The sequence below is a fragment of the Asterias amurensis genome, chromosome 8 (genome assembly GCF_032118995.1).
Source record: "Asterias amurensis chromosome 8, ASM3211899v1".
NCBI lineage: Eukaryota > Metazoa > Echinodermata > Asteroidea > Forcipulatida > Asteriidae > Asterias > Asterias amurensis.
In genome coordinates this window covers 18,464,181-18,489,091 of record NC_092655.1, presented here as the reverse complement: position 1 = coordinate 18,489,091, position 24,911 = coordinate 18,464,181, and the positions used below count along the sequence as shown (strand labels likewise).

At 40.9% G+C, this 24,911-nt stretch overlaps 1 protein-coding gene across 1 annotated transcript in view; it reads right to left on the bottom strand.

Annotated features, from left to right (window-relative positions):
- The window catches only part of LOC139940711 (D(1) dopamine receptor-like), a 55,021-nt gene that overhangs the window by 4,511 nt on the left and 25,599 nt on the right, over positions 1–24,911 (bottom strand). The window contains exon 2 of the mRNA XM_071937076.1: positions 22,307–22,411. The gene's annotated coding sequence lies outside the window, so the exon portion shown is untranslated. The remainder of the gene's footprint in view (positions 1–22,306; positions 22,412–24,911) is intronic.

Below are 24,911 nucleotides of genomic sequence, written 5' to 3'. Positions count from 1 at the left end.
GGTGGCTAGAGGCAGTTCGAATCCTATGTTTTAGCGCAGGGTACCGCAACGATGTAATATATGGAAAATGTTGTGCGTGGGTAAAATCAAAAAACGTATTTTTTGCATCCCCGATTCAAATTTCCATCCAAGAAGATCAGTAGATGGTGTGTGTCTTTAAACAAAACCCACAGCATCCCTTCTTCTATTCTTGTCAACAAACACAAACCCCCCCATCCATCGAGAGATGTTGTGCAAACATGCATACACCACTGCCACTGCCATCACATAATAATATTGGTCGACTGTAGGACAGTCTTCCCGCTGCCACCTGCATATTGGCGTGCGTGATTAACCGAGGTGGTCAATACAAAATTATGACATTAAAACATTGATTGGTAGGGGCCCCATAAAAAGAAGCCGTCTTTCAAAAAAATAAAAATTGCCGTGCGTATATCACTCACTAGCGGGGGAGCAAGAAAGGAGAGGGGGGGGGGGGGGGGGTAAACACACACCGTCGTGAGGTGTCCACGAGTTCAGAGCGGTGCAAAAAGACAGAACATGAAAAAATGCCGGCAATTATTTGACGTTCATGCTCCACGGTGCATGAGTACATCAAAAGAAGATTGTGTGAGTGATGAGAGGATGATATCACTTGCTAATACAAATCAACCCCGTCCTCTTTTTCACACACATGTTTGAAAGGTTAGCAGAAAAACAAAAGTGTACACGGGTCTATTGGTCTATGGAACAAGAAGACCAAGTTTAGCAGTTTGAACTTCTGTAATGTTCATTTAGAATCAAGATTATTATAGGTTCATCAACAAATTATAGTTCATTTTTTGGTCGATGTTTGATGCATATTATTTTATGAATGCATACTCTCATATGCATAAACGTGGCCGACTGGGACATACCGGTTTGTTTGTACAATTGGAACTCTCTTCTTGAACGGTGAGCCAAATACTAAAGACATAGAGGGCGCTGCATTGGATGAACATGGTGTGAGAAAGTCTTAAATAGAACAGATTGGTTGACACAATGGTTACAACTTTTTTAACATGATGACACTATCTTAAAGGACGTAGACACTATTGGTAATTACTAACAAATAATTATTAGCATAAAACCTAACTTGGTTACGAGTAATGGGGAGCTGTTGATAGTACAAAACATTGTGAGAAACGGCTCCCTCTGAAGTGACGTAGTTTTCGACAATGAAGTAATTTTACATGAATTTGATTTCGAGACCTCAGAATTGTAAAACTCCGGAGGTAGTTAACACGATAGTTAAAAGTCGAATTGCGAGTTTCATATGAGGGAAATTGTATTGCACAATCTATGACATAATTCTTTACAGTGCTAGACGAACATGATCCTTTTTCTTCCACCCATGTTCAAAACTTTACAAGGCGAAAATTTGTTAACACGGAAAGTTTAAATTTTTATCAAGTCCCATAATTCAAAACAAGGTCACTAGTGGAATAAATTAAAAGCCTCAAACGGTGTCAGTGTCCCGCAAACACCCTCCCAGTACGAGGTGGTATCCCGAGGTCTTATAACAAACCCTCCTAGGTATAACACGTGATCCTGGGGTCTCGACAATAAGAGACAAACCCTATACCTATAGGTGATTGGCCATAGTATGGATTCAGGATCAGATCGAAGCTTGACAGGGAGGGCCGAAAGAAGACAAGAAAAATATAGGCCGTCTAACCCCCAGACGAAACAAACACTGGCGCAAAGTCTCCCCCCTCCGCTTTGATCCAATTCAATCGAAAAACAAACACACACACCGCGGTCGGTACACACCCCTGACTTGACAGGAGAGGGGGGGGGTGACCCTAGGGGGTTTCCCCCTTCTATGTAGGCAGGCCTACGCGAGGCACTGTCAAACCATCCGTGGAAACCCTGTTCTGAGAACCCTGAAAACGGTGTCGTGAGACCGTGGACCCAGGAGGGTCATGAGCCTTTCGTTTACCCCGGGATCGCATCGGGGCTCGGCAGCCTTTGCTGATGATTATTACCAACGCACGGCCAAACAACGATCCTCCTCCGATGTGTAGTGTATTTGCGGAAGTAAACGAGGAAGGATTTTGCACGTTCTTTGAGGTTTTATGGAGTATCCGACTTGATGATGGTCAATCCACCCCGAAATGTACTTTTGTTCAATCGAACCCTGCGTGTTTCTTTGACCTGTATTCGCTATAACTGCATCAGGTTCACACAAATTAAGAACCAACTGAAGTACCTAAACCTTGACAAAACTTTGCTTAAACGTTCTGCGCGAAAAACCTGTTCTAAAAACCATAAAATGCGCAGCCCATCCCTTTAGTTTGTGTGAAACACCACCAGCATTCAATTCTATCATTTATTTATATTTTCCGCAGCTGACATTGCATCTGCACACTTTAAAATACAAAGCGCTCTGAAGCGCACTTTAGGGATGACTTTGAATGGAAAACATAAATCATCAACCTGATAATGGCAGATACGATGAAAAATTGTACACAATATTGACTGATAATTATGTTAAGCCAATCCCATAACACATATCTTTTGGAAGAGAGGAGTAAATTCATTCTGAGCCTCAAGTTGTCAGTAAACTCACAACTCCAAAACACACCTCTCATTTCCATTTCAAAATGCCAAACATTATCAGCTAATCCATAGTCTGAACATTACTGTTTCCCCCTAAACTTTTGTCACAAAATGTGTTTGTCCACAAGTTGGTTGACCGGACGAGTCTGTTGAATACTAGATGTTTGAAGTGGCTTCAATAGAGGAAATATTGCACTCTGCTTTCTCGTTTAAGAAAATAAAAATAAACGAAAACAGAAGCACATTTCAGATGAAATTTGCACAGTTAAACTTCAAGATACCTGAACGAGAATTTTGTTATGATTGGACACACTTAAAACAACCAAAAGGTGCACCTTTTATGCAAAAACAAAGAAGAAGCTTGAAGAAGGAAGTAAAAAGCGCACTGTTTAAAAGAAAAGATTCCCGTGTATGATGAAGTTGAAGGAAATGGTGGACAACTTGGAAGTGGATATTGAGCGTTCTGAAACATTAGGGGTCCCTCATAGCGGGTCGATCCCACCTTCTGCACCCACCAAAATCACAAGCCCCGAATGACATCTACAAGTGACTGATATTGATCTCCAGACGCAATACAAAATGTATTGGCGAAGGGGAAGCCCGAGTGTTGGACCCAAGAATGCCCAGGGGGCACTTCTGATGGACTCCTTTTACCCTCTTGGAATATTTATATTGTTATTCAAAGGACGTTAAAGATCGTTTTTCGGTTTGGAGTGAAGAGGGAGGTATGTTTTGTTGTAACTCTTCTTGTACATTTTCGACTTGCTGTGTCAACAGCATTTGGCTTTATAGAGTGAATTTGACCGTGAATGCGTATACCGTCTGTGTCTTGTTTCCACTTCATGAATTATCATGTATGTATACTCTGGTTTTCATAAAGCACTGAAGCGTCGAGCCATTGCACTATATAGCTTCAGTTTTGTTATCGTCTCTAAAAAAAGAAGAGAGAATTAAGAAAACAAAATTGTTGGCCCGTGTCTTCTCGCCTACTTATGGTTGACGTCAGGCTACCCTACCTAACCGCCATCTTGAATATATAAAGCTGCAATGCAACAATAGAAACGCACAGCTGTACGCGCGGCTAACACCATGGGACAAAGTGCAACCTTTACGCGAGGGTATACACTATACTCCACTGGCACTGTGCTTATGCTACATAACATGATGTGAGGGCTAGTCTTTTGCTCAGGTCGTTGAAAGTCTCTGGAGCAATACGGGCAGATATCCTGCAAAACACTTTCAACATGTCCTTGCATTGTTAAAAAAAAAAAAATAAAAAAATAAAAACAGTTCATAGTGTTGTCATCCAACCATCACTCTGAATACACTGCTTGAATGCAAACACATTCTAAATACCATCGCCATCACCGATACAGAGTACAGCCATCCCAGTTGGGTTCCTAGTACGGCAGTCGGGTCATAGCATTGAATAATCGATGTTTGAACGGGACCAGTCTAAGTTTTGCTATGTTTCAGAGGCGAGACATGTTTTCAAGAGGGCGAAAAGACACTGAGTATAGGTCCACAGGATTCATTTTTTTGCAACGTCACAGCCCAAGTTTTTGTCAACCGAGGTTGGAAAACTATGGAAAGCCATGAATGCATGAATGAGAGGTATCTTATTAAGTTGACAGTTTGCAGAACATTTGGAATTTTTGTTCACATCATCTGTTTAGCACAACTGAATGTTTGGTAACATTCGGCCGGCCGTTCCAACCACCAGCGCAGTTCGTTTACCAACACTGGAAAGATCTTTTACATCTAAGTTTACAAAATGTAGTCATAGTCTTGTACCCGAGCGTTGATAAAATAAACCAAGATGGATACAACAAAACATGTGCGCTATTGTTCTTAGAAACACATCATCGTTCATTTATTCCTATGGTTTCACAGATGAACTTATTGAACGTATCCGCCCATCTTTAAGTAGTTTTTTCTTGTTCAGTTTGACGTCGATGTCACTTGATCACGAGGATCAACCATTAAGTCTTTTAAAAGGAATGAATGGATTCAGTTTCAGCTTGTTCATCAGTCTGAGAACATTAATTTGCTGAAACGAAACCTAGACAGCAGACAGAAGGAAAATGTTGGGATACAAAATGATTTGTGGGCCATGCAGTGGGCTGGTAGTCGTAGTCTGCCGTTAGATTTGACTCAAGTCCCAATCCCGTGCCATCCCCAGAAAACTATTGTTTTGTGATGCTCTGCATTCCCAAACCTGTTCCATTCTCTCGGGACCACATTTGGACTGCGAGCGCGCACTGCTATATACGGCTTGTATGCTAGTTGGCACGATATGCCACACATCTCTATGCCAGTGACTCTGTGGACATTCCATACACCTAAGGACACTCCCATTCTTCAACATTGTAAACAACGATATGTGGACGCTGTGCTTCAAGTCCCTATATTATGTGGACCTCTCTAGTTCTTGGGTCCAGACTTCGTATGTAATGCCTACCCACACCTAGCAGCTCCGCACCAACCGGATCCGTAAGGATATAGCCTTAGGGATCCGGTTGGTGTGGGACGGATCCGGTTGGTGCGGAGCTGCTAAATAAATTATTATGTTCTATAACTCCCTTCTCTAAATAACTCTACTGTGGGGTCCAGTGTTCCATTGTGTAATATACCCTATAAGGGCACCCCGTAACTGCTCACACCCATGTTTGTCGACCTATCTTATTGTTTGGACTTACTTTTTTCATGGTGACGTCCATCGGTTTAGTACACGCAAACGAATCGAGTATGTCCTCGCCCTATCCTCGCTTTTGTTCAAGTCCTCAATTTCAATGAATGGGTAAACAAGCACACACACATAATCTAGTTTGGTGGGCACCAAAGTCTTGCTATTACTCCGTTAATGTGATCCAATTAGTCAGGACGTATTGTTTTTCAGTTGCAATAATGAGTAGGGTAGATGGCCTTAGCTTTCAATCTAAAACCGGAACTTCTTCAGAGGCATAACATACTTAATGACAGGTGATGTTTTTCAGTTGCAATAATATTTCAATCAAGACTGAGTTGATTTCTACTGAAAAGGATTAATATAATGTCATTAAAGGCAGTGGACACTATTGGTAATTGTCAAAGACTAGCCTTCACAGTTGGTGTGTCTCAACATATGCATACAAAAACAAACCTGTGAAAATTTGAGCTCAATTGGTCATCGAACTTGCGAGATAATAATGAAAGAAAAAAACCACCCTTGTCACACGAAGTTGTGTGCGTTTAGATGGTTGATTTCGAGACCTCATAACTCTAAATCTGAGGTCTCGAAATCAAATTCGTGGAAAATTACTTCTTTCTCGAAAACTATGGCACTTCAGAGGGAGCCGTTTCTCACAATGTTTTATACCATCAACCTCTCCCCATTACTCGTCACCAAGAAAGGTTTTATGCTAATATATATTTTGAGTAATTACCAATAGTGTCCACTGCCTTTAATGGAATATGGATAAAATACGTCATCGGTGTAAATGTTGAGACTCAAGTAACCACCCCAAAAACAACATCATTCGCAAAAAATAAATAAAATAAAAATTATCATTGGTAAGAAGTAGACATAAAGACCGCATCGCCAGTCAACCTCTCTCCCATCATCAGCAGGCAACACGTTTTTGTCTCTCCATCAACCCCGAGGGCATCCAATACTACAGATCTCACTGTCATAAAAGCAACTGGTACCATGAAACAAGCAGCGGAAGGTGTAGCACTACTATCCACTCACCACTCCAACTCATCAAGAACCTCCCTAGCCGATCCTCTCAAACTGTTGACTCGAGCTGCCTATCCCTAGACTAAAACAGAAAAGTATAACTCAAGTATCCCGTGCTCGGTCCAAGTAGGAGAAGTGGACGATGATGATCAAGGTGATGATGATTTTTTTTCCTCCTCCTTCTAACACATCGTATAATGTTTGCTTTTCAGGTATGTCGCACTTCACGGCTCTGATTAAAGCCTGCCGATGTTCAAAGCGCCGGATAATTTTGCAACGTGCATCGATTTCCGATGGCGGAACTGCAGTTTGGTTATGTCTGACCCAGTTTTAATACTTAATGACAGGTGATATGTCCTAGAAAAGCCCCTATACATGTATGGGAGAAAGGGGGGAATTATATTAGCAGAAGTAATGTATGGGCAAGCAAATTAAGTTATATCCAGTTTTCCACCCCTCGTGTTTTTATTGTTTATCAAGGTTGGAAGGGGTGGAAATCTGATGGGGGTAGGGTGGGGGAAACGGCGGTGTATGTGAGTGAGAGCTTTTTCGTCCAGGGGACATGGGTTTCAGTCACTTGGAGAATGCATATACTAATCGAGAAAGAGAGGAGGGAAATGCCTATACACACACCTGTGTGTTTGTTGTTGCTCCTAGCCGAGACGAGAAGCCATGCCAAAAAAAGCCTGCGGATAGGGAAATTGTGCACATCACAAAAACTAATCAAATCTTACCCCACCGTCCATCAGTACACCCCGCGTTTCATATAACGGCCGTCGTGTTTCCCGACTACAGCAGACATTCCATCGCTTGATAATGGCGGTACTAATTTAGAAAGACAAACCCTGCGCTCATTTAGATGTGCGTAATGAAACCTAGTATATTAAAGGTTTATCTAGCCGATGGGGGCTTGATGGGGAGAGAGAGGGGGGGGGGGGGTGCAGACTGAGCGGACGGACCGACACGTCCGCAGACTCTAATGGGCGACGGCGGAAAATTAAAGTTGCCGATGGGGTTGTACAAAAAGAGAGAAAAAAAGAGAAGGAGCTGCTGCCAGACTATACGAGCTATTGATCAGCGCAAGATATACAATGAATACACTCAGTGTATGAGGGCCGTGGTTGTGTACATATTAATAAGTTGGACCCAATCAAAGTCGATTTGAATTGCAACGAGTGGCTATGATACGTCGCTTCCGTTCAGAAAAGGAAGAAGGAAAATGAGGCGAAGAAGAAAACGAAGAAGGCGGCGAATATAAAGAAGACGAAGAAGAAGATGAATAAGAAGAGGGAGAAAGGGGGAAAAACACCACCATGTAATTACTTGAGAGTCACCCATGAACTCGGTGGTGTAATTATCCGGCGCGCAGTCTGGGTGGATGAGATGGATCAAAAAGTGTAAACTATCAAGATTTTACGGTAGGCAGAAAATCATGGGCTAAACTGTAAGTGCACATTGTAAGCTGTCTTGGGTTAAAGGATAATTGAGTGCGACATTTGTATTATTTCTGTGTTCGATTTCATAAAGACCAATCACAAACATATTATCAATCATTATTTGCTTAGTAATTTTGAGTGTGACGTCACAATCATCTGCTATTTTGATAAATCATCCTAACCCACGTTCATGGCATTTTCAAAACCACACATTCAACTTTGGACTACGGCTTAAGCTCCAGCCTTCTTCTTAGAATCCCCGTACCAACAACGCACGTTTTCAAAATGACCGACGGAAGCCATAAGCCATAGCTCAAGTCAAAATTGCGGTTTCGAAAAAGCCTATCCAATATCCTGTAAAATCGAACTTAACCATTAAGAAATAAAGTTAACCGCAATTTCAGCCCCATGTTCTGTATTGTTTAGCACAAATACATAATAACCTTTAAAGGTCGCTACCGGACAAAAAAAAAATTGAGAGGAAAAATAAGTACAGATTTAAACAAATTAATACTTTGAAGACCAGGTAATTGCAAACAAAGACACTTAATGGGAACGTAAACCACATGGAGAGGATCCATTATTCGGCTGTTCGTATAGATTCATGGCCGGCAAGTTGCGATGGTTGATGATAACCCAATACCCGTCCGCTCTTGAGGCAGAGTGGTACAGGTTGAAATACAAGACTCTGTTATCCACTCAGACGGTTCCTTACCGCAGGTAGAGAGGGTAGAAGTATAGTTCAGAACGGGACGGTATGGATTAGTATAGATCACTGTGTGTGTTTGTGTGTGTGTGCACACGAGCCGCTGAGGGCGTTTGTTGTTAAGATCTCAGAGGCTTAGAGTAGGTATACCCTTTCAAACCGGGGACTTATAAGAAAAGAGGACATTAGGGTCCACTGTTCGGGATGATGCAGAGATGGAAAACGTGTACAAAAACAATGTGAGCTGTTGCAAAAAAATAGGTCCATAGTTGTAGGCGTATTTACACTTGTGTGCGTGTGCGTAAATAGAACAGACCATATTTCAAAAAAGTAACTTCGAGTCGCATATTTTGAGTAACGGTTTGTAACAACAGCATACCTTGTTTACCTCATTTGGTTCTGAATCCGAAAATATTTATTTGTTAGTAGTTGTCCCTGAAAAATCACATTTAAAACAGCGCAGTAAACCAAACAGACGATAGTACTTTGCATGCAACAAATAGTCAGGTTCTGCTGTAAAGCTATGCAGTACGTCGAAAAGTACATAATGTGTCACAGAGTAGAAAATGATACACACCACAGCCTAAATGAACTTATCATATCAGCCGCAGTCCATTTAATTTTCTTGCCAACCGAGCACATTTAATACCCCAGGGCCGGGGAGCAATTTTTATTCTCCCTTTACCTCTCCTTCCAAAAGTTATGATTTAAACCATTATATATCTAACTCTACCTCTTACACAAGGGGCTCAATCTTAACAGTTGACATCTCTCGTTGACAGAAATAGCGCCCGCTGCCGATAGTCGACAGTCAGTTGCTGCCGAGGAACAAGTGCCATAACATAAGAAGTTAAGATGACATAATGGGGTTGGCATATATAAAAACCTTCACAGTAGAAATGAATTTTTTCATCCAGGAAAACAAAGATGAATAATTACAAGCTACATCGGAACGTTTGTGAAGTACGTAATAAATTGTCGTCGGACCAAACACAGTGTAAATGGGCGCACCTTAGGAGTCATAACCTTCTAACGTCACAGCTTCAATTTTTGCCAACCCCCCCGAGCCTGCTCTGCAAAAACACACTAATTATTATTACATGGCTTACAACAACCCCAAGATCATCGATGTATCAAGGATTTCTACCCCAAACAAATCGAAAGTAGGAATAATTCTCCTCGCAAGGGATTTGTGCATTTCACGGAGAGTAAATTTGTGCCAACCAAGTTGGACATTTTGTAATTAATTAAGGCCGTCCATACAAAAGTGAAGTATGTAGACACTATGACCAGGAAACTGGTAGAACAAAACAGATTGAACAAGGATTCTGCGTCAGTTTGACTGATTTTGGGTCATACGGACTCATTTCGGGTCAAACCCCTACGTGTCATTTCTGACATGGACACTTGTGGAATGATCGCACACTATGCTCTGTTCGATGATGTGAAAGTCTTTACTTCACTCAGCGCTAGCTTATTACAAATAATATACACACCTGACTTGCAAAGAACAACTTTCCTCCCAAAACAAGTTCTCTTTTTTAAAGAACACTGTCATAACCATCCCCAATTTTCCTGTAGTAGAAACTGCAGAGAATTACACAAAGATACACACAAAAGCTTCCTAAACATTCTATTGATTTCACGACAAGGCAGTATTCAGCGGAGAGCTGCTGAAAATACCCCCCGTTAAAATTACGGTGTTCACACACTCCCGGAGTTGATGAATTAAAACACTGAGCACGATTGACCGAATAATTACTCCGTGTGTGTACGTCACAAAATCACATTAAAGAAGCTGTACGCCGACCATTAAGAAATTGCATTGTTTTTAACACAAAAAGAATGGCTAGACTTTTTTATTCAAGGTACGACACAGTGTTAATATTTTAAAGAGCAAAGCGTAATAAGTACACAGTGTGATCTATTTGAATGTGGACAAAAGTTAGATCATCGCGGTGTTTTTGTTTAAAATAGAATACAGCAAATACACCAAAACCGGTTTAAGCTTTGCTGAGTATTCTGTGCACGTAAACCAATCACAAGCTTTTATTCTGACTGCTTCAAGTCCAAATAAGCAAAGATGAGGTTATAGTGATACAAGTTGCCAATTCTCTTGACAGTCCGTAATGAGTTTGAACTTTTATATAATCAGTGAGCTCTCAGATTGAAACTAAATGATGTTTTCACCGATGTTACAAACCCCGAAGTTTGTATTTAAAACACAAGGCAGAATGACTTTATGTTAGGTCTGGGCCCATTTTTGTTAGAAGTGCTTAAGCAAAATTGCTTAACAAAATCTGCTTAGCAGCAACAAGCAGGATACCAGTCACAAACTGCAAATGTGACATGATATTTTGGCTGGTAGGCCTGTTCTGGTAAGCAAAGCTATGTTGTGCTTTACTTTTAATTGTGCTTAAGCAGCTCTATGAAATTTGGCCCTGGTGTATTTTGTAGCCCACATTATTTTTTGTTAATATTTCCAACTTTCTGGAGTGTGAGAACTCACAGCCCGAGCGATTCAATTTGGTTGAAGATCTTTTGTTAATGGGTGTTAATGGGTGTTGTTGTTACAGTGAAAGCATCTATTTATAGCAAACGGTTTCGTGCGATTGCAACCAAGAAGGAGGTTCTCCACTTTATTATAATAATAACCCCATTTAATTGCCTGAAAGACATTGACTGTTTAGGGGAGTGGATGGAGCATCAGGTGGTTTTAATCCTCTATAACACACACGAACAATAATTAAGCCTCACTATACTAATCCCAAGTCAACGCCCCATTATAATAGCCACTGTCGTTTTGAAAAGAACACCCTGACTGGCTGAGTAACTGTTTCGTATTGTTTCGAGATGGATGGCACATCAATAAGAGAAAACATTTAGCTATGTGTGGTATCGATTCTTTACTTTCAAGGCCATCTCAAGAGGGAAGATTTTCACTGGATAAGTGGTGTGTGGCAGCTTGAACCCGCTATTTCTTATTGACAAAGAGATTTCAGGTCCCAACTCAGAGTTATTGAACACTCTGTAACGCCCCCTTTACAATCACAAAACAATTTCTCTCTAAAACCATTACTTTCAAAACAAACATCCCGTTAAGCACGAAACACAAATGCAACTTATTTACATTTAAACATAAACTGTTTAAATACAAAGTTTTAAAAAACAATGATGGTAGAAAGCTCCACTTTAAAAATATTACTTGCTGAGGTGTTGTGGTTTTTAAGAAATGAGTACGCACAGGAATCTCCTGAAAACATTACTCTCTAGTTTCCACGTTTTGTCTCACATAATTGGCGACCAATGAAGCTGAAACTTCTACAGGTAAATTGTAATATAAGCATCTTCATTCGCAATGAGTAAGTATTCATGTTATGGCCAAGAACTTGATCTGCAACAGGTATCAAAATCCTTTAACAGAACTTGAGCTGTGACATTCTCAGGGAAGTCTTAAACTCTCGTTTAGACCCCTTTCTATAAGATTACACAAACCAAATTTTCAAATCATAAAAGACTTCCAATGCTAGATTATTTGCAATTGCTTTCCGAACCGGGCCAAATGTATCAGAGTTGCTTTAAAGTAGCTTAGCACAACCAAATGATGCTTACCAGGGAAAAGGTTATCAGCCAAAATTTAATTCCACATCAAGGCCCGATGCTTCGTTTGTTGAAAGGGCAAGGGCACCAAGGCGTTTTGTCCTTGGTACAGGGCACCAATTTCTATGAGGAAATTCAAAATTTCTATCGAAGTCATACTATGGGGTCATTGTCTCTGTTACTTCTGTGAAATAATAGGCCTGCCATATGTATCATCTATCGACTGGTGTCATAATTTCTGCTTAGCAGAGACTTTAAGCAATACTTGCTACCGTTAGACCAATGATGGTCAGAAACGCCAAGCAGCGGCTACAACGGTTCGCATATACCCAAATGATGACAACATACGGATCCATGAGATTGTTTCATATGCCAACTCCAAACCACCCCTTTAAAGCAATTAATGTCTGGCTCATTAAGATTGTCTAATTCCTGATGAAGGTACACTATCCGCAGAACGAGAGAGTTAATTTTTACGTCCTCGTGAATATTTGTAAGTGATGAACAGAGATGGGGGGGGGGGGGGATGATACACTCTGTGCAGTGTGTCAGCCTAAAGTCAATAAGACAAGATTCAATTGGCGTTAATTTGTCGGCCCCAAGCCCCGAGCCCCGAGCCCCAAGCCCCGCGATGTTTTCATTATCGCTAAAGGTTCATCTTGTTCTGTTTTCCGTGAAAATAAGGAGGAGACCGCAGTATCAACTCTACTACCACTAAATTGAAGCTCTAGTTGGTTTGCAGGACGGAGAAAACAAGATTGACTTTTATTATCTTTTACTATTTTGATATGAGCCTTTCCAAGTTCTACAGGCGGAATATAGTGTAGTTTTGATTTCTTTATAATGGGGGTTGACCTAAAAGGCAGGGGAAAACACTGAAATGACACGATCCCATTCGGGCGGGGATGATGACTTTATCAAAAAGTGGGAAAGCTAAAACAATAACATAAGAGTGTTGACTGAAACCATAAATGTAGCTTTGACTTCTTTAAACTGGGGTTAACCTCAAAGTGGTGGGTAGGTAGGGGGGAGGGTACTGAATGGAGATGATCTCAGTCGGGCAAAAATGATTTTATACCAAAGTGGGAAAGCTAAAACAATATTAGAGAGTGTTGACTGAAAACATAATATAGTTTTTACTTCTTTAAAATCGGGTAGACCTATTCCTCCTAAGGAGGAATACTGGAGGAAGATCTCATTCGGGCGGGGATGATTTTAAGAAGGTGAGCTAAGACACAATAGTGAGAGTGTTGACCAATAGTTTAGGCTTCTTTAACCTTGACCAACAAGGGGGTGGGTCGTGGGGATACTAAAACGAGACAATCCCAAGCGGGCGTTGATGATTTTATAAAAAGGTGGGAAAGCTAAAACAACAATGAGAGTGTTGACTGAAAACATGCAACGAACTTTCCTAAAGGGGGCGCTTTCCCCACTGACTTTGTCACCCTTTCCGTCACACAATACAAAAACAGAAAGTAGGGTAACAAAAACAAGGTTATGTCAAAATGTAAAAAAGAAAAATAAAACCAACCAATTCCACCTGCTTGACTGCAGTTTGTCTGGGGAATATGCATTTGAAATGAAATATATCGGCCTCAATCCTGTGAATATAGAACCTAGAAACCCACTTGTACCACCCCCTCCCCCCGCAACTGCATTTTGAATGAAGAATCCATTAAAATTGAGGCATTTTCATCAGGACATTGGAAATACTATACTTTCAAAACGTTGAGTGTTCTTATGATGGGTAAGCAAAATAAATGTTTTTTCAAATGACCTTTTATAAAAAAACAACATAACTTTTGGAGCGGCTGCTCTACTTTCAAAGATCTAGGCCAAATTTCATGGCGTGTGCTTACCACGTGCTAAAGGTGTATGATCAAATGCATAGTTCTGCCGGTGTCGCATGCAATTATGTCCTCTATGTAATACTATCCGGATGACAATATTGCATATGCTATAATGTCCGCCGGACGGCTTTGCATATGCAATCGTGTCCGCCCGGACGCTACTGCATAATGCACTCGTGTCTGGACACACTTGCATATGCAGTTGTGTCCGCCCCGTGCAAAACCGTCCTTGTAGTAAATTTAACGCCCTTGGTCGAACACGTTTATTTACAAGCTAAGTGCATGTCATGAATGAAATGGAAAGTTGGGTATTCTCTGCAATCATAAAATACGTGAATTATACGTAGGTTCAGTGCATGCACGTTCGCTAACGCGCGCACATGCATGTACTGTCATGTACATGTCCGCCGGACGGTTTTTGCATAGCCACGGACACGATTGCATATGCAAAAGTGTCCGGAGCGGACAGTATTACATGGCGGACACAATTGCATCTGACACCGGCCGTAAACGCATACATGTGCGGTGATCAGACCCAGGAATGTGGGCACTGGGCAGATTTAACATAGAACCACTAGTTGCAAAATTTAGCGTGAGTTCTGCTTTGTTTACGTTAGCGGAGTTAATGAAATATAAATTCTGCTAACGGGTCACCTATAAGCAGAAAATAACCTCTTAGGAACTGGGCCATGATCAACAGGGACTTACAATACGCGTCAACGTCAAATCAATGCATGATAAGGCGCTGTGACGTCACATTATTTGCGCATGACCTCATCAAAGTATAGGGCGCCCTCGGCTGGAGGTCAACGAAGGGTTTTTATTGGCCCATCTTGTGCGTCGTGCAGACACAACAAAATTAGTCCTTGAAAACCTGTGACAGGAGATAAGTTTTGAGAAGAGATTTGAATTTTGCGCATGCGGTTTAAAGACAAGATCTAAGATTAAAGAGAGCTCCATATGTGTGACGCAGCTGAAGAAAAGACCCGTCACCCCAGGAGTTCTCGAGACTTGACAGCTCAAAGACGAATCTAAATGTTTTGGTGAAATTGAGCCCAGAGGTCAATTTCACAAAAGGTTAAGATCTTAACTACAAATCAATCAAAAAATTGCTAAGCAAAGTGCAATGTCACAAAACAAATCACTGTCACAGTGAAACTGACAACTCATCTTGAAATGACTCTTTACAATCGAGGCCAGAGCAAACATACATAATCTACACATTGCTCAACGTATGTAAAACACCAGTGACATTCAAACAAAAACAGGAACTCAGCTTTAAAAGAAATGAAGAGCCAAGGGCGTAAAATTGCTTCATATCTTATGGTTCGTACTTGTCAAAGTCACAAACCCACTTGTAAGTCACAGCTCATCAATACAACAAGTGATAGCACATACACTAGATAAACGATCTAATTGCAGACAGACCGAGGGGGTGTATTTAATACACATTTTGAAGAACCTAATACGACGTATATGATATCATATCAAGGTGCAGATGTTTGATTGATACGACCGCATGTCAAGAATTGAAGGATGTTTAAACTGTTAAAGTAAGACACGCTTCAGGTGTTCTTAAGGAATGTCTTACCTGTCAGTCTGGAGAGCACTCAATGCCAGTCATACACTAATCTTGATCAAGATTTCATCTGCTGTAGTATAGTGATGTCAAGTACGGTCAGTTAGTAGTGTTGAGCAACAAGCTTGCGACAACTACTTCAAGGAACCCCATGCGTTATGCATGATACTGAGGTATCAGATTGTGAAAGGGAAAATCGGCTCGGCCTCCTCATCTCGGTACGGGTGATTGATGATGCTAATGATGATGATGCGCAGCCGGATGACAACCATGGTATATTATATCCATCCATCCATCAAGACATGACTGCGTGTGCAGCTACACGTACGCCTGCGTGTGTACTGCGTCCGTTTTGGTAGAAGCCGTACTACTGGGAACCGCCGGAGCAAACGGACTCTGTAATTGTGTGATGAGCGCTCTTAGCGGAGCGCTCTTAGGCTCCCCACGGGAGCATCGTGCCCCGTACTCGGCTCGCCGCACAACCCGGTTAGCACGGTGATCTAGCCGTGAGCGAGTACCTGAGATGGGTGGTTCCTCCTTCATCAAATTTGACCCGTCATCTTCGACTGGACATCTCATCGCCCGATCAAACATCAGGAGGAAAATTATGCATGAGAGAGGGTTTGGTTCACCGTGCTCCCTGCACAAAGCTAAACCCTATATCCGGTTATATAAATAAACACACAATTAATCCTACTTTAGATGCCGCTGATGCTACGCACCATGATTAGACTGTGCTTTTGTTTCTGCGCTATTACTCAATCCGTCTGTAGTTTTTGTTTGCATAACAACTGGAGTTGTTTCAGCCGTGATTGCTTGCTGAGTATACTGTCTACAGTAATGAACACACGACACTTCACTCCCCCAACATCAACTGAACACCATGAACATACATTACGCAGGATGACGACAGCTGGAAATGCGTGTACTTCAGCACGTTACTTCACACTATTGGTTATTACTCAAAATATTTATTAACATAAAACCTTACTCGGTAACAAGTAATATGAGAGGTTGGTATGTACACAACATTGTGAGAAACGGCTCCCTCTGAAGTGGAGTAGTTTTTGAGAAATAAGGAATGTTCCACGAATTTGATTTCGATACCTCAGATTTGGAATTTGAGGTCTCGAAATCAAGCATGTGAATGCACTCAAGTTCGTGTGACAAGGTTTTTTTTTCTTTCATTAATATCTCGCAACTTCGACGACCGACTGAGCTCAATTTTTTCACAGGTTTGTTATTTTATGCATAATATGTTGAGAAAGAAGACTGGTCCTTGACAATTACCAATAGTAGCCAGTGTCTTTAAGGAAATGCATACGAGTAATCGCTTTTAAAATTAATGCTAATGAAAACTTGGTGTTATAGAAGCCTATATTATAAACCATTATACACATTTAAAATCATTTGTTATGGCCCCGAATTTGGATACCAGAAGCGTTTCTGCAGTAACGCTTCTGAGATTGTATTCATATAAGGGATTATTCTTCCTGCGTGGACATTAACCCCAGATTAGACATTTATAAAAACGCGATTTTCTTTTGAAATGAAATTTCAAAATTTATGTTAGTTTTATTGTTCTACATATAGGCATATACAATATACAGAGGATTGAAACAATATTGAGCAGTTCCAAATATCATACTTAACGCACACTTAATATCAATACAGTTGCTGTATTTTGAAGAACGCACCAATAAATAATATGACCCAAGTAAAACCATTAGCGTTGACCCATATCGTACCAGCTATATTAATACACAAATAAGTTCAAAATTGCATACAATTTGGTTTCTACTCCAATGCAATTCCCCAAATGAAAATTTCCATTGAAACGGTAAAAAAAAAAAAAAATTGCAGTTCTGAGCGTCAATGAACCTTGGCTTAATAACAACTGAAAAGATGATGAACTCCCGCCGGGGGTGAAAAATAAATGGAGTAAAAAAAAAAAAACATGAACATCAATAAAGATTGGAATGTAATTTCCTGATTTGTAATCAGGCGTAATGACCCATTCGCCATAATTTGGAAAGGTTGTTTAGTTGACAGTATTATATATTAAGTATTGCAATGAGGGTGATGAGAGGTTTTAGAAGCTACTCAGGGACTCGTTCTGGTCGTCTAGGGTCCATTTTATTTGCTCGGACAGAAGTTTTACAATGGGCATTTTAAGTCCATCATTGAGTTTGCAAACTTTAATTTGTACGAACTGCCGAGGAAACTATCAACATATCGGTACGGACATGGCATTTTGATGAGCGCAGTCTGCCAATCCAATACCTCGAATAAGGTTTTGAAAGATACACAATGCCGGCCTTTTTGACAAATTAATATCATCTACTATGGAAGTGTCGTGGCCGGCTGGTTAAGGGCACCGAATTAAAACTCTGGCGTTTCTGCTCAGCACTGTGGTTTTGAATGACAGATTTACTATGCTAGCCTGCAATTGAGATAGTATTTCATCTATAGCTACGAAGTCAAGGGATGTATGCATATATAGTACAATGTTAACCCTCCTACTGTCTGACCATTCAGTATCATCCACCGTGGTTTTAAATGCTAGCCTTTACATGAATTGTGCCAGCCTGCAATATGATAACAATGTGATGAATGCATCTACACAGTACACAGTCAACCCTCCTACCGTCCTACCATTCAGTATCGCCCACTCTGGTTTTGAATGATATATTACCTATGCCAGCCTGCAATTGAGAATGTATGAGGTGTATGCATCTATAACAACGAAATCAAGGGGTAAATGCATACACAATACAAGGTTAACCCTCCTACTCTTTGACCATTCGGTATCATCCACTGTGGTTTTACCTATGCAAGCATGCAATTGGGAATGTATGTGTGCATCTACACTTTACCTCGGCATGCCCCACAGTTACCATGTCGAATGACCCGAGCCGAACGCAAGCGGCTTAGTATCATTTCCTCATGGACAAATCACTGATAAAATATTAACATTATTATTTTCCTCTTAAGGAAGAAGGGAGGCAAATGATTTTCAGTGGGAGAGGAATTCACCGATATAATGTGGTTGTTGAGAGGTATCGAGGCATAATGCTTGTCCCAAGCCGTGCATTGCCTCCCGGTTACCCATTCAGTCTCTCACCATCAACGCGTTCCGACGGAACCAAAAGGGCCTCTACTCCGTAATCCGAGGAATTCCAGCGGCAAATATCCGCAAAGATCCGGACGCCTCGGGGAAGTTGTCACTAGGGGGGAAAGCCAACATTATGCACAAACGGTTGGATCTATATGTCATTGCCCCCCAATACTCACGTCATACGTGGACATATCACAGCATGACATAAAGGTTGAGTTTTATCAAAGGTAACATTATGAAAGTTGTTGACATAGCAACAGCACAACGTAAACGAGGTTGAACTTTCCAAAAATATGTATTGTTTATTGTATTAATGTACTGTATGCCATAAATTACACTATACAAGTTTGCCCCAAATATGACTTAAAGCGACTGGAATGGGTTACACGAAGGAAAAAATTAAGGTGGAAATAACTGATCAGGGGAGCTGAAGGAATGGTAATTGGTATCTTCAGACGTTGTGAAGAGCACCCGTCAATGAGTTCAAAAGCCATGCAGTTCATGGGGAAAACATATATAGGAATGAATCTTTTTCTTTATGAGTGTTTTGATGAGAAGCAGTAGAAATCCCTGTTTCATGCTGAAACACACTGTAAGAAATGAACAAGGTCGGACACACTGGGATGGAACAAATACAATGAAAATGTATGTGGAGAAGACAGAGGCTAGTTATAGATAACCAGTGGGAAAGAGGTTTTAACGTTGATGATACCAACGTTTAGTGAACAACACACAGAAGCGTCATCACACAAGACTTTACCCAACTATTAAAGCCCATCTTTACAGCCCATCACAGGTTTCCCCCACTTAGGGAGAAGTCACAAACGCAAATCAGACAATCTGACTGAAGACCCATCATCAATGAGAAGCATAAATAGTACAGCCGTCCGGGTTCAAATCTTAATAGATTTTCAAGGTTCTAGAATCGAATCGAACACGTGCCCTATATCTTCCCCTCCTTTTCCCGCTCATTCTTTCCCGCGTTTTGTTGATTCAGACGACCTGCACGTGGACCCGATTTCTCGTCAAGAAACAAGTAGCACAATGAATTATGCAAACTGAACGTCTGGAAAACCTAAGCGTCTCAGTGTAACCGCTTATACTTTCTCCTAAATCAAAGAAGAGAAACAGAAAGAACTACCCCCAGAAAACTAATGAATATAGACACGGGAATATTCAAGCATTCACAATCAAGAAAGTACAGTTGATGCGACCTAATGGCATGAGGCTTGGGTTTTCATCATGCATAGCCTTCCAGTGTACGTCCCTAAACCCCTCAGCCCCGATTTCAATTTTAAACAATTTGAATGTGTTTATAAAGTTTTACGAATTGGGTAAATGTGTTGCCAGACAGCCTGAATAAACACCTCAACACCCGATGCACCTTCCTCAGGGGGATACATTATCCAAAAAATCCATATGCATTACTGAATGTTTTGACTTCAAAGGTGGCCCTTGAGACCAAAAAGGGAGGTCTTTATAATAATGTCCACAAACTGCACACCTTTACTTTTGATGTCAGCTGATGTTTAAACGCATTTACCTTGCTAATAAACCAGCATGTTGCTCATGTGTTAAGATGATTAGCAGCAATTGCGTAAACTATCATTTGATTTAATCTTGGATATTGGGAAGGGAATAAAGGTAAAGTATAACTTGCCCTATAAAGTGTGAGCCGACTTATGGAGGAGGATCGCTTCAAGCTATCGTACCCCGATAGCATGGGGTTAAGATGCCGTATTATACGACCCCACGAGAGCGCTTAATTCGTCCCCCACGTGGCGCCGTTTGTGGCAATCTAAGCTAATTAGAGAGCCAATCTTGGCCAGTGAGTTCAAAAACTATACACGCCGCGGTCGACCGGGCATCAAGCAAGACAAGCGAAATAATCGTCCCCCGGCTTCGGCATTAGGGATTCCCCTATTGAGGGGCGTGTATACCAGGGTTCTTGTTTTTGTTACGAGAGGGGAAAGCGGATGTTTGCCACACATGGGATGGCGGGTTGCAACCTCGAGTCCAGGCACAGGATTATTCTCTGGTTTAACGACCATAACAAGAAACACAAACAAACAGATGAAGGACATGGAGGACGAAATGAACTCAAGGTTAGAAATGAACGACGATACAAGAACTACCCGAAGTTTTTAGGCATTAAATAGCTTTTTATAAGGAAAAACATGTTTGATGACTATATCCACGAGTTATGCGATTGGCATTAGTCAAAGTGGTGTGCATATATCATACTCATTCACACTCCATAAACCGAAAAATGATAACTGATGTTCCCTGTAGACAAAAGTGCAAAGAAGAAGTTGATTGATCTACCTTTACTGCGTATAACTCACATTAAACTATCGTGTAAACCAGCCTTCAACAAGTTTTCTTCTCTTACCGTTAGAAAAGGCCTTCCGTTTTTCAAAAGCAAACCAGTTGAACCCCTCCTTTCCTCCAGTCTTCACTAACCAAGAAACAATTATGTCCTCACGTTCCGACAGTCGGCTCACCGACACAAAAACTTGTCCATTACTCTACACCGAGGCAGGGTCGGGTAGGTCTGCAGCAGCACTCCGCTCCGGCGTTCCGGGTTAATGAGGGCACCCCGGAACTTGATTGGATTCAGGATTTTTCTTTCCCCCAATCTTCCTCAAGTCTCTTCACAAGAGTGCATTATAATGAATTTCCCCTAAGCCAGGAGAAAAAAATTGAAAATGAGGTATCATGCCCAACAATCCGGTTTGACGATATAGTTCCTGCGGCATCTGTTGTTGTTTCGTCTCCCTGTCGCACGGACGAGCTGACACAGTAAACTTCCGGTAGCACGAATATTGGCTTACCGTTTAAACAGTGGATTATAAACTACGCCTTGTGGTTGTTACTCTAATGTCATTAACGAGTTTATTTATTCAGATCTATCAATTTAAAAGTCTTCCTTTTAATATCCCCCAGTGGAGAAGTGGGTGTTGCAATTCAGGCCCCAAAACTGTTTAAGTTTGCAACTCAATTTACTAAAACCGCTAATGAACTTAAACGGCGGCCATCTTGTATCAAGTAACTTCAACCTCAACACAACCGGAGAGTTATCTTTTAAATTAAATATTGAATATCACCAGACAAGGCGAGTTAATCATCATCGAAGTACATACTTCTTCTTGAATACGGTTCGTAGATTATGTAAACAGTTTGTTAGGGCGATTGGCCAAGGAATTGGGTCACTGAATTGCTAAAGGGGCGGTTTGGAAAGGGGGGGGGGTGCATAAATGCATCATATACACGAGTTTTTATCCAGTGCTTGCCGCTCCCAATCCCATGCAAGCCCGTATACGATAAGGTATACCTACATGCGGAACCACAGGTCTCGACTCCTATAAGTTTGTGCCGTTGTGCGTTTGTCCTAAAGTCAATGTTAGCCGACCTCTACAGCCAACACGCACACTTAACCGTTTCTAACGGCGCTTTCTATGCGAGCGAAGAGGTTTAGGTCTCGCGGCCCACACTCCACTCGCCATTTAATTGTCACTATCGTAGATTTTGTGTACACACTGATGATAGCTGAGGAGGTGGTACAGCATTTTTTTTTCTTCTTTTGCAGATGACGCTGCGACTGCGTGTGTGATGATGTCGAGATATCGAGCCGTGCGACGGTCGAATCAACAAACTTGATGAAAGGGTTGGCGGTGATTTTGTCGTTGTGTAATTTAAAACAAATTGCCAATTCTCACCTTATTAGTAGCGTTGACTTGACACCGTGCAAAACACCTGCATTGCGTTGGTTATTGCCTGAAAGAAACGAAGAAAGAAACTGCTACGGGACACACGTTCAGCACCTGTAATTAAAACAAGAAATAATCATTATAAGAGTGACACCTAAATTAAGTTTCGTTAATGGAAAAACAAACCCTCAAACCGCATAATACAAACTCGAGAGTGGTTGGTTCTTAAAGACAAGAGAAGTAATAGCTAGAAATTTAATCGAGTTGAAATTCGATGACTTTTTTTGAATGTTATTTTTTCACAGGTTGTTTTGATGTTTTTTTTATTACCCATATTCTTTTGTCAGAATTTATTTTTAACATAAATCTTATAATAAAATTATTCAGAATTTCAGCGTTCAATATTAAAAACCAGTAAATGAGCGCTTTACAATATGAAAATGGAGCGCTTTACAATATGAAAATGGAGTCTAAACGTATAAACACAAAGCCAACAATATTCTTAAAAAAAAAAAGCACCAAAAAAATCAAAAAAATAAAAATAAAACCACACAAACAACCCTTCAGATAATTAATCCCCCATAAGTGGAAACTAATTGCCAAATCGAAACACTTTAAATACAAAGCTCGAACGCTGAAAATTAAAATGAACCCCAACGCCATTAAATCATCTTTCCTTTTTCAAACTCAAGCATGGTTTATTTTCTAATAAACATGAAAATGACAAAATGTAGGAAATCAAATTAGAATCGACAGGCGAGAAATGACATCAGCGGCCATTCCCTTTCAGAAGATATAAATGAGGCCACTCAGAGAAATATTCTCTTGTGTGTGGTTTGCATTTAGCACAAACCCCGGAGACTAATTTGTCAGCGGGCAGTCTTGAAATACCCATCGGTGTTGACTTGTGGAATGATTCATTACTTATCATGGACGACTTGAGTGTCCGGAGAGTTTATATTAAGGATCTCTGAGAGCCATTCAAACAGAAGGAGCCAAACTCTTCCTGTTGAGATGGTTTGTGGCAACCGTACGAAAGAGCAACATGTCTTGGGCTCGACACATCACAAGAGTGCACACTTATTAAGCGCTTTTCACATGACAGCAATCTAACTGGTGTCCCTTGCTTAATTTTAGCATGGTTGTACAATGTAGCAATGTTTGACAAGATTTTGAAAAAGAACTTGGACAGTAGTTCATGTTTTAGCAAGGGACCCTTGGTAAATTGCTCTCGTGTGAAAGGTGCTTTACTTGCATACATGACAGCTGCGGCCGACAAGCATGCAGTGTACTCCGTGCGTGGCATCAAACTAGTCTTTCAAAAGTGGCCCATTTGCCAATTCCAAATCCGTCCACAGATTTGTTTTTCGTTGAGACAACACAACTTATGTTGGCCAAAGTGGTAGTTTCATGAGAAAATATCCAAGTGTGACCTCATGGTGGCCCGTTTACGGATTCCAAACCGTCGAACAATTTCGCCATTAAGAACAAATTTATATATGACGGTTGTTGTCGACGCGCTAGTCTTTTTTTTTTTAAATTGTCAGTGTGTGACGTCATATAAAGTTCAACCGAGTGGTATAATAATTTTGGTCTAGGGATGAATGTCCAGATAAATGCATTTAACAGTGAAGGTACTAAGACTACGATTTGAAAGGTAGAGATGGCATTCATGAGAAGGCATAGAATTGGTGGTTCTGGTTAACATTAAAATGCTGGACAATGAAACAGAGGCAAATTTATTCCCGTTTATATCAAGCAACGGGATTCTGTCAACACTTCTGTTGTCTTTCACTTTAACGACTAGCACCGACTAATCTCAACATTTTAAATTGGAAAAAGACGGAGTTTGTTAGCAAAACAATAAATCACGAGTGAGCGACCTGAGCGTCCTCGACAATCACGACAGGAATATGGTGGGATTGTGTAGATTTTCAATCATAATAAAATAGAGAAAAGAGATAAATCCCCACCTCGCTTGATTTAATAATACAATTTAACAGAGGGCAAGAGCAGAATTATGGCTATTTCAGAGTCTTAAAAACGCTACAGGCTTTCTCGCGAGGCCGTGTCCTCTGGTGGACATGTCATCTAAAATTAATGTGGTTTTTTTTGTTTTTTTACTCCACGAACAAGTAAAAAATCTAACATGCTGCTGAGAACACGTCCCGTAGAGTTTAGATTCTTCCTCGCTCGATTAGAAGTGAGGTGATCCATGAAGAGGAGTTTTACTATCCAAGAAGAAAGCATGAGGGCAAGGCCCTTGCTTCTTGAGAACATTCACTGATCAGATTCTAACGAAGTAAAACCACAGGGACACGGGTCCTTTAGAGGCACTGGACACTATTGGTAATTTCTCAAAATAATTGTTGGTATCAAAACTTACTTGGTTACGAGGCATATGAAGAGCTGTTGATAAAAACATGGTGAGAAACGGCTCCCTCTGAAGTTATGTAGTTTTTTTCGAGAATGAAGTAGTTTACAACTAAAATATTTGAATTAATTTCGATACCTCAGCTGAGGTTACGAAATCAAGCATCTGAAAGCACCAAACTTGTGCGACAAGGGTGTTTTTTCTTCCATTATTCTCTTGCAACTTCGACGACCAATTGAG